The 11,330-nt window shown below is 43.5% G+C and overlaps 1 long non-coding RNA gene across 2 annotated transcripts in view; it reads left to right on the plus strand.

Moving 5' to 3' along the window:
* Positions 1–474: 474 nt before the first annotated feature.
* LOC121930136 overlaps positions 475–11,330 on the plus strand; it is a 17,097-nt gene continuing 6,241 nt past the window's right edge. Inside the window, exons 1-3 of one of the 2 annotated variants that reach the window (XR_006103826.1) lie at positions 475–809; positions 2,715–2,813; positions 2,912–3,027. This is a non-coding gene — a long non-coding RNA (uncharacterized LOC121930136). Of the gene's footprint in view, positions 810–2,714; positions 2,814–2,911; positions 3,028–11,330 lie in introns of those variants that run through there. The other variant, XR_006103825.1, reaches the window with a different exon arrangement.

Raw genomic sequence — 11,330 nt, forward strand, 5'->3', positions numbered from 1 at the left:
AGCCTTTGGTCTTCTAGATATTTGAGACTTCCTGGACAGTGAGCATCCTCACTGGGACTTCTGGGAATTGAAGTCCAAAACGTTTGGAGGCCCCAAAGGTTGAGAACCACTGGACTGTAGACAGACATATAAGTAAACATTTATCTTTCTCTTTGTCTGTTTTTAAAGAGACATGTTCCTCGCCTCCCGCCCACTCTGGCCTCTTTTCTCCCTCCTTCCTTTGGCTGCAGAGCGACCCAAAACAAAACATAAAACTGCCTCAGGAACGGGGGAGTCCCTATTGGCCGCCGGGTTCTGACGTCACCCTCTATTCATGCTTCTCATTGGCCGCCGAGTTGCGGGGCGGGACCTCTGGCTATTGAGTGGCCAGGGAGCCCATTCGTAAAGCGAAGAAGAAAAAGGGGCGTGGCCTCTGGGTATTGCGTGGCCCGGGCGCCCATTCCTAAAGCGAGGAAAAAAGGGGGCGTGGCTTCTTCCCCTCCCTCACGTGACCCAGTGTTTACATCCTCTCAGCTGTTCCGCTCCTTTCCCTTCCCCCTCCCTCCCCTCCGAACGTCTCTCGCAGCGACACAAACAACAAGTCGGCGCTGGCGATAGCGTGGGAAGGAGGAGAGAGAGAGAGAGAAAGAGCGCAGGGACAGCGGGCGGCGGGTTTCCTTCCTTCTTCCGCCAGCTGAGTCTGAAAACCCACCGCCCCCATTTTGTATCTGAAGAAAGGGGAGAAGGGTCTTTTGTTGCAGTTCCTCAGGCTCTCTCTCGAACTTAACTCGGAGGAGGACGATTGTTGGGGAGGAGGATCAAAACCCAAGGTGAGTGGCTCGCGCAGGGGGAGGGGACGGCGGTTGGGGAAGGGGCAGCTCAACAAACGGCCACTCAGTCAGTCAGTCAGTCGGTGAGTGTGTGTGTGGGGGGGGGGGAGGGGCGAGGCGGAGCGGGAGCGCGAGCTGGCGGTGACGTCACGGCCGCGTGCGCAACGTCCCAGGAAGCAAAAAACAAGGGTCTCGCGCCCCTGAATGGCCTTCCCCAATCCCCATGGCCAACAGCGCCCCCATGATAATAACATCGTCGCTAGGCCGGGGAAGGCAGCAGAGGAGCCCGCCCTTCCCTTTGTTTCGTCAGACCAACAAAAAAAGCGAACCAAAAGGGGGCAGAAAAGAGGAGAGGGGTCCAAAGCACACTGCGGAAACAATCCACTTGGATACCGCTTTAGCTGCCCTGGGTCAGTGCTGGGGAATCCTGGGGATGGTAGTCTATTGTGGCACCAGAGCTCTACGGCTCAATGCCTCCCTAGCATTGGCCCAGGGCAGGTAAAGCGGTCTCCAAACGGATTGTTTCTGCAGCGTGTTTTGGATGAGAGAGAGTGTGTCCCTTCTGGGAGAAAGGCGGCGTACAAGTAAATAACATGAAGGTAGAGTATGTGTGTACGACTTGTGCTTTCTCTCCCCATGCATTTGGAGGATTCAGGAGGCGCTCCTGAGCTTGGTGCCCTGGAGGCCGAGGCGGCCGCCTGTTTGGCTCTGCTTTGGGGCCTTCCCTTCCCTTCTTCGCCTTGAAGGCCTGCCAAAGAGGGCGAGCCTTTAACCGGAGCCCCGCAGCAACAAAGGAGGGCGAGAGCCATGAAAGGCCTCTCTCTCTCTCTCTGTGTGTGTCTGAGGAAGAAGACGCAGAGCTTCTCTTTGACCTCCAGGTACAAGGCTGGATCCCACAGGTCTCTGAATACTCACTGAAGCGTCTGGAGCCTGAGTGTCATGTATCCTATCAAGGGGACACCCCACCCTCCACCGCCTCCAGGTCACTTTGGGCCTTCCTGACTCTCATAGAATCAGAAGGGACCACAAGGGCCATCCAGTCCAACCCCCTTCTGCTATGCAGGAACTCTCAGTCAAAGCATCCCCATTGACAGATGGCCACCCAGCCTCTGCTTAAAGGCCTCCAAGAAGGAGACTCCATTACATTTCAATGGAGTGTGTTCCACTGTCGAACGGCTCTTACTGTCTGGCCAAAGGAGCCCTGATGAAATGTGCTCCACAGGAGTTTTTGCAGCTCTGTTGTGCTGGTTGCGAGAGAGAGAGAGAGAGAGAGAGAAGAGTGTGTTGGCTCCTCCTCCCCTTTCAAGAGCTTGTCACATTTTCCTTCTGTTTACACTGGAGGCTCTGAGTCGTCTCTATTTTGGCTGCTCGAGGGGGAGGGGGGGAGGAGGAGGAGGAGGGCCGCCTCTGCCTGCCTGTGTTGCGCAGAAGCATTTGGCTTCCCTTTATGGGGAGCAGTTAGGCTCTGTGGGACTTGTTAGTTGCTTCTGCCATGTTGGGGGGGTTGGGTCTTCTATTTATTTTGATGAACATAACAAGCAACAGGGCCCAGGCCTGGGGTTCTGTCATCTCTTCATGATACACAAAAAAGTCTAGGGTACCTAACAATACTCTCTGACCTTAAAGGGAAGTAAACAAGGCTTTGGTTGTGTCTTCCTGCATGGCAGGAGGTTGGACTGAATGGTCCTTGTGGTCTCTTCCAACTCTGTGATTCTATTTTTTGAAAGAGAAACCAGGAATCATGAATTTGCCTGTCCCTCCCCAGCTTTTCATTTTGCTTTCTTCTGTTGTGGCCTGTTTCCCCCCCAAACTTAATTGGGCCATCATGACTCAGTCATTTGGCAGAATTAAGTGTACACTTCTGTCGTTTAAGTGGGACTATATCTCAGTTTCATCCAAACATAGGTACACATTTTTTCCTGCCTCATACACAATGTGTCAACGTGGAATGTTGTTTACCAGAGTTGGCAAATCCATAATCTCATCCCAGGAAAAAAGTGGAATGTAAGTATAAATATATCAATAGATACATGATAAATAATCAAGCCAAAATAAAATGCCCAGCAATTTTACTGAGGCCCCATTCATACTTATTATTACAGCAGGAGTGTTGTGGTCATGTGGAGGTGACCTTATTGTGCAAAGATGGAAACTGGGACATAAAGTACGGTAGCTGTACATAATGTGACTCAAGGTAAACACATTAATATTTGTTCTACTCTAGACAGGTTAGAGTCATGAAAGCCCTAGAAGGAAGAAAACTCATAGAAGCTTGGAGGGAGATTTCCTTTGCCTTCCCAAAGGCATGAAATAGGGAAACAGGTCAGTCCAGAAAACTTAAGAGTTGGGAAGAAGGAGTCATATGAGTTATTTCAAGGAAATGAGTAGACTGTATTCTATGGAGGTGTTTGTAAATAGCCAGTTCAAACTACAGAGATCTTCAGCCAAAGATCAAGAAAACAGTAATTTTAATGTTAACATATTAATAATATGCTTTTTCTATGTAGGCTGAATTACTAAATATAAAACCCTCTTGATGTTGGAAAGTAATTTCAGGGTACTGAATGACTGGATATTTGAAGTCTGGGAGTCAACAGGGTATTGCTTCATTGCTTTAACATGATGTGGCCTTTGGAAAACAAAGATAATACTGAAGTTTTTGTTCTAAACTAAAATCTCTCTTGTTACTATAGAGTGGATGATTTCTATTTTCATTTACATTTATTTTCCAAAGTGATTAAAAACTAAAATTTACTTAGACATCTTTGATTTCAATCATATGATGATGATGATAATAATAATAATAATAGGTTTTATTTATAAACCGCTATTCCGTGTTGATCATAGCGGTGTACAGGTAAAAATTGCAATATCAAATACAAAATACAGGGTAAAAATTGCAATACATAAATAAAACTTCAATAAAAACATTTCAAAATGCAGATTAAAACCATACATCAAATCCAGGCCAGGTAAATGTGCTCGATAATGCTGTACATATAGGGGGGAGTCATATATCATCGAGGAGCATCGGGGAGCATATGATGGTTATCCTTGGACTAAGTCTCACTGAAGTCTGTGGCATTTCTGATACATACAGGATTGTACAGTGAGAACAAAGCAAGTTCCCAGTTCCCACATCATCTGTATTGGCAACTGGTGTTTGAATAATAACATTTAGATTTAAATTTTATTAGTTATTAAAAATTATTAATTTTATCAATAGGTGAAGCATATACTTAAAACTGTACAGAGACTAAAAGATAGAGCCTTCCTATAGGATCAGAATCTGTTAGATACAACTGTAAAACTGGGAGGAGGAGATGAATGAACCTATACATTACATTGGCTTTATAGCTAAGAACTGAAACTGGGTGAGCTGGCCTTGATCTAAATTGGAGACCTTGGTCTTGTCTGTATTGGGGCAGCCTGGAGTACCCTGGCCTCAGAGCTGTCCCTGCCTTCCCCTGCTACCTGGCTTTCCATTTCTGTGCCAGGGCACCTGTCTACACAGGTGTCCTGCTAACCCTCCAGGTTCATCTTCTACCGCAGGCTGCTCTCTTCTGAGGGTAGAACAAAGTGCTCAGTGATGATCACATGGCTGGGTGTCTCATTCTGACCTCAGAGGGAGCAACCGGGATGTCCATGCAAACAGCCATCCTGGGTGTGGAAACAGAGGATTCCGGATCTTCCCAAAAGATCTAGAATAAGAAGTATGCCATTTTATTGCACGTTAAGGGTGCTGTAGCCTGGTTCTGGTTCCCAGCATGTTGAATATTGTGTGGGTTGTTCACACCAGAACCAGGGTTTGGATCATGCATCATCTAAACAGTATGCTGCCAAAACATGATGCTTCCTTTTGGCCAGTGCAGACAAATTGAAGTACCCATTGAGAAATAAGTAGGTACCAATTAAATGACTAAGGCCCTGTACAGACTGGCCTGAAAGGCCAGCCTGGGAGTGGAGTCAGGGCACTACCCACAGGGTGCCATGAAGCTGGGCGCTGCTGCACATGGCATGTGGCGTCATAGAGCTCCACCGGCATTACGTCCATATGACACATCACCGAAGGAGCGCCGTATAGCTGTGCTGCCATGGCTATGGTGCCCTTTCAGGGGTGCAAAAAGGAGCCACCTTTTGCAGCTCCTTTTCGCACTCTTGAAAGGCTGTATAGGAGCTGTGAGGTGTGGTTGCTGCGGCCCTGATCCGGCTAGGAAAGGGATGGTGTTATGCTGCACTTTTGGGGCGTTCTGTCAAGCCCCTAAATTCAGTCTTTGTTCAAACTTATTTTCCAAGTGTAGTATTATTCATGCAGTAGTGTCTCTGTCCTCCTGTATACTAAGATGAAATGAGTTTTGCCCCATTCACAGGTACACTGTTTATCTCGGCTACAGCACAAAAAGTTGTTGCCTTTTAATTATGTTTAAAGTAGAGTTATTTTCTTTAGTAAATTCTGTAATACCTGCTGCTTACTAGCCTATAGCTGATGCTGTGAACTCAGAAATGTTCTTTGTGTGAGTATTCACTAGCTTTTATTTAGAATATTTTATAAATTCTGTGGGCAAAATAAGAATTGGGAAAAGCTGTGAGAGCACCCATTCATTCACACAGGCATTGCCCATATAGCATTTTTCACCTTATTCAAGCGAATGCATTGTATCTGCCCCTTTTTCCATGTTGCAAGGAGGGGAAGCTACACCACCAAAACAGGGGTGAAGAATAAGAAGGCGATCAGTCTTTCAGCCATTACTTGTCAGGGCAAGGTTAACACTAATTCTGTGCACCCGAAAAGTGCAGATGATGACTATGTTCTCTGTTGGAAGATGGCTAATTGAAGCATGCTCGCTATCTACCAAGAGCTGTTGTCTGAAGGATCCTTTCTGAAGGGTGGCATTCCTTCTAGTTATTGTTTAGATTGGAGATGTTTTATTTTTTCCTATTCAAGTGAATGTAGACATTGTGGCGCTTACTTGAACAGCTGATAATAAATCAATCCTGCAAAAACAAATGAAATTATGAGAAAGCTGACAACCCACCTGGGATTCTTAAGGCAACAAAGTGGTTGGTAGTAGATAGGCTTTTCTTCACTCCATCTGCTTTTTGGAAAGACGTTCACTGATCAATGCAAAGAATGGTCCTGTTTAAGCATACACTTTGCTGTAGTTATAATTGTAAATCACCCATTCCTCATCCATCTTCTGTGGGTTATGTCAGCTTGTGTTGTGTGGGACCTTTTATTCAGAATGCTACTTGTTTAATGTCTGTTCTTTGACCCCTTGTTGATGTTATATGTGAGCATACTGGCTCTATGATAGCATTTGATCACTAGGAACTGTTGCTTAGGCCTTGAGTGGCAGGGAACTGACAGTTGGGAGACTGTTTTCCATTTTGTCACGTTATTAGGCTGTATATTTGACGCTTAATTTTTTTTTCAGGACCAGATTGTGTTGCAATGAAGAGCAGTCACTCCTGCCATTTCACACCTCAGATTGTAAAATGTACAGTATTCTGCTTCATGTTTGGTTCTGTTTTGTCTTCCTAGTCAAGTATTTTCTGGAACCTTTCACTTGTCTATTGAAAATTTACCTATGTCTGAAATTGTGTCGTATTTGGATACTCTGGAATCATCTTCTGTATGTTTACATAAGGCCTTCATTTTAATGGTGTGGCTAGTATGGCTGCTCCTGCGTTGGAGCTTACATCAGTGGAACTATGTGGAATTTGAAGCTTTTCAAATAGTAGGGCCAGAAAAAGAAAGAAACACCACAGACTATACAGCAGAGATAACCAGTCTGGACAACCTAGCAGCTCTGTGGCTGCTTAGAATTCAGTACTGTGTTTCTGTTTGTGAACTCACACAAAACATATTCAAACATTAAAGTACAGTTAGAGGAGAAACATAATTTAAAACACATTACTAAAAAAAATGCATCACCTACCTTTTAGTATATTCCTTCTTCAGCAACTGGTCAGTTACCAAAATGTATCTGAATAAAAAAGTTTTTGCCTTTCAGTGAAAGGACAAAAAGGAGGGGGCCAATGTAGCTTTCCGTATTAGGGAGTTCTTGTGTCTGGGAGAGGCCCTGAGGGGACAAGAAGAGGGTTGTTCACATGTCACATTCAATTGAGTTACAGTTTGTGCACTTGTGTATACACATTGAAGATCTGTATACACATATTATTTACACATAATATTTAGCATGGGTACAGTATATGCAGGCAGCTGATCTGAGTACAGTTCTTCATATTTAATAATGGCACATTGGAATGTATCTACATGTGATGGAATGCACTTGTGTTTATAGAAGGGTTTCTGGGACTCAGTAAAGCCACTGAGTTTACTGGGACTGTTTTTTGATAAAGCTGTCCATTTTAAAATATATGGTGAATGCACAAAATTTTTAGCTTCTGCTGTAACCTTTCGCACGTACATAACTGTTAGCCAGAGCAAAAAAATACATCATATTTCCACTTACCAGTTGGTGCTGTCTCATTGGGAGATGATGTTTCTGTTTTTATAGAAACTTATGCATCCTTGGGAGTGGAAAGATGTGTGTCTTTCACTTGTTTCTGAGCGCCATCTCTCAACATTGCACACCATTGCCTGCTTTCACTAATGCTGATGGTAGTTATATTCCAACAACATCTGTAGGGATTCATGTTGCCCACCACTCAGAGACCATTTTTCACAACTCAGTGCTAAAAGGGCTTGGCAGCACAGAGAGAATCAGTATCTGATATGCTAATATTGAAGTATTATGAGCTCACAGTAACAGTAGTACTGTAACAACTTTACAAACAGCATACAAGGTACTGCTTTTTTTCTTTCTTTCAGACAATAAGAGCCTCTATTCTTTTTCTTAATGAGAGGAACAGATTCTCTGCAGCTAAGCTGTTTAGGGTGGAAAGAATATTTAAAAATATTCAAAAATTGTTGAAAAATTATTGTTTTTTGAGTGTTAAGAAACTTAGATGAAAACAGTCCTGTACTGACAAGAATCTTTGTAGTCCAGGACTTATTTTGTGCAAAATTCACACACTGTATTTTCTTTGCAGGATATATTTTAAAGGAAAAATAGTATTTCCTATGCAGAAAAAGCTGTAACCTGTACAGAAAAGGCTGTAATTGGGGTTTTATTCTGTGCAAAATGTGCACATAGATAATTTGCATATATGACAGCATTTTTTGTCCAGAAAATAATACATATATACTGGACTTTTGTTTTCTGTGCAGCAAATGTTATTTCCAAAAATAACCACTTGCAAAATAACCACTGCAAATTTTGCTCTGAACTTGTCCCGAATTGCAAATAGGCTTGCAAACTGCATGGTTTTCAAAGATTTTCTCACTCTGGAAGAAAAATTGCTAAAATTACTTGTTGCTTCCTTCTAGATGAAACCTAGTGGAGAACGTCGCCCCTATTTGTGGGTGGCTACTGGTGCTGGCAAATCAGCTTGGAGATCTTTACTTCATTTGGCTGAGAATATCCTTCAGACTAAAAAAGTTGGCCATTTGCGAGTCATACAAATAGACAAGCATGGTGCACAGTGATCCCTCCACATTCACTGTGAAGGAATCTCCATGAATGTGGAAAAAACATAAATAAAAAAGACACTATTCTTTTTACCTAAGAGAACCTCTCTAGGAATTTCCAGGTCCTCCAGTGCAACTCTATGGTCAACACCTTCCAGAAGTTGATTATAGAATCATTCTGGAGGACCTACAAATGCCTAGAGAAGTATTTTCTCTAGTAATCACTTAAATTCTCCAGCACAACTCTGTGGTCAACTTCTAGCAGAATTGTACTGGAGGACTTAGAGATTCCTAGAGAGAACATATTAATCAAAACCACAAATAACCAAATCTGCAAAAGTCAAAGCCATAAATGTGAAGGACCAACTGTATTTATCTGAGGTCTTTCCATACTGTACAATTGTACTGCCATGCTGACACTTTAACTATCATTGTTGTATTATAGGGAAGGGCATTTAGAATTCTCAGCCAGAAAGCTGTAGGACCTCACTAGACTACAAGCCCCAGGTTTCCATAGGATATTGTCATCATAGTTAAAGTGGAATAATCATACTATAATTGTGTAGTCTGAAAAAATACCTGGATCTTTATTTTTGAAACTTTTGATAACTAATAATATTGATAATGTTTTGTGTTGCATCTAGGTAGAAGTCACTAAAATAATAACATTATTACAGGCTTATTCAGTGCTCTTTTACTGCACTGTCATGCTTGCTTTTCTTTTGTGCATTAAGTTGTTAGTTGAATTCTGAAATTGATTTACTACTATGACTCCTAAATAGCATCCACTTTGTTTTTTTTGCATTTTATAATATTTTTAATGTTGAGATTGGTATTATGGGTGTTAATTGTATGTAGAAAACTTGGGCTTGTTTTCTTGATTCTTAAAGTAACCACTCTTGCAAGCATGTTAATGTGCAAGAAAATAAACTGATTAACTGAGGTGGAAGGCATATATGCTTCTTTTCTTGGCTAATCAAGGCATAAGATTTCTCAGTATTTTATGGGGAGGCATGGAAAAATGGGAGTGCTCCTTTCTTCTGCCAGCATCAGTATAACATCCACAGTAGTGTTTACATGGGCGGGTTACAGACGGGCAGGGGAGGACGTCTTGGAGGTGTATTCAGCTGAATACGGAGCCTCCAGACGGCCCGCCCGGGGGGCGTGCTTCAGGTGTTGGGGCTTCCACACGGGGGGCAATGAAGACGCCTCACCTGGGTCCGTTTCGGACCCGGAGTTTCCAAACCGCCGCCTCGGAGGGCGCCGCAAAGAGAGAGGCAGCTTCCTCACGGGCGGCCCAAACCGCGGCTTTTTTCCCCCTTTGCCGGCTGGCGGATGCGCAGCTGCGCATCCGCAGCGCTAATCAGTGGCGGCAGAAAGCCTATGGGCACATTTAAAGTGCCCAAGCCCCTTTAAAACTTTTCCCCCCGCTCTGCCCAAGAACAAAGGTGGTCTCCTGCCAGCTGGTGTTGGCATCCTTGTCCGCTTGCACTTTGCCAGTGTCACCAGCATCATAGATGCCTCCTCTCCTTTGGTCCCCGCGCTCCTGCTGAATCTGCAATGCGCAGCCACAGCTGTCTCAGCTGCCACCGCTGTCCCCCTGCCATCCCCCATCACCTCCTTTGTACATATGTAAATATTTACAGTTTTAGCGTTTTTTATTGTTAGGTGAAAATAGCACAGGAATGTGTGTAGGGGGTCACTTTAAATTCCAAACTTTCCAAGCAGCGCATGCGTACATGCAGCTCTATGGTTAGGGTTAGGGTTAGGGTTACGAGTCTTAAAATGCGCTGCAGCTGTGCTGCAGCTTCCACACCTGCATGGCAGCGGACGCTGCAATTAAAGCCTGACTGCAAACCGCGCATGTCCCGGACCCCGACCCATTATGCGACGCAGCTGACATGGAGCTTTTAAACGGGCAACTTATATTTGCGGCGGGGCAATTCTGACGTACCGGTGCAGCAGCTTACAGACGCAGCTGCGCACGTACGCCGCAAATCAAAAAGAAGCGGAAAAAAGCAGCACCTTTTTAATGCCGCTTCTTCCCGCTTGGGGCGTGCGGGGGGCGTGTTCATGACGGCATTCAGGTAAGGCCCGTCTGAAGGCTTTACCTTCATGACGTCATGAATACACCCCTTTTTGCCCGTCTGTAACCCACCATGGTTACTTGTTTTGCAAAGACTACTACTATTGTAAATGCTAGATATGAACAAGAATATGTAACATGAAACTAAAATGGGACCAAGCTTTAAATATTGCCAAAACCTTTAAGAAGTTCTGCCAGTAATGCACTGATTTTGGAAGGAGTGTCCCAGCTCATGAAAAATATGTATAGACTTTCAGGGGAAATGTAATCACAGGTGTTCTCAGGATCATAATTTTTATGTCAGTACTTCTAGGGAGCACTAAAATAATTTAAAACACACGACAGTAACATTGTTAATCATATTTAATGACTTATTTTGTGCAAACCTTTGAACCAAACAGTATCTATGTGATACTGTTGCAGTTCTGCGTCAGGAAAAAATGCTTTTGAAGAGTTCATTAATTTTTAGTACAATATCTCCAGACACATACTTCAAAAGAATTTTTATAACATCTATCTTTCAGCTAGTTGGTTCTGTACTCCCCCCACTCCCCCCACCATTTTAGTTGATAGTATAGAGTCAGCAACATCTAATACCAAGCTCTGCAGGTCATCTGCATTGTATTGTTGTAATCTGTTATCCAAAAGCCTTTGAGTGAGATAAGGACAATGTAGTGTTTCCAATTCAAGTACTGAAACACAGTAACTTCTGTCAATCAAATTGAATAATACATTGTTAATGTATATTGTATGTATTCATGTATAAGTCTAGAAATTTTAGTCTGAAGATTGACTCCAAAAAATCCTGGGTCGATTTATTCATGGTCAATGTAACTACTGTAGTTTACTGTTATAAAAAAGGAACTATTCCCTCCTCTGAGTAGAGTGGCAAGAGGTGAGA

Source organism: Sceloporus undulatus, chromosome 4 (assembly GCF_019175285.1).
Source record: "Sceloporus undulatus isolate JIND9_A2432 ecotype Alabama chromosome 4, SceUnd_v1.1, whole genome shotgun sequence".
In the NCBI taxonomy this organism is placed as follows: Eukaryota; Metazoa; Chordata; class Lepidosauria; order Squamata; family Phrynosomatidae; genus Sceloporus; species Sceloporus undulatus.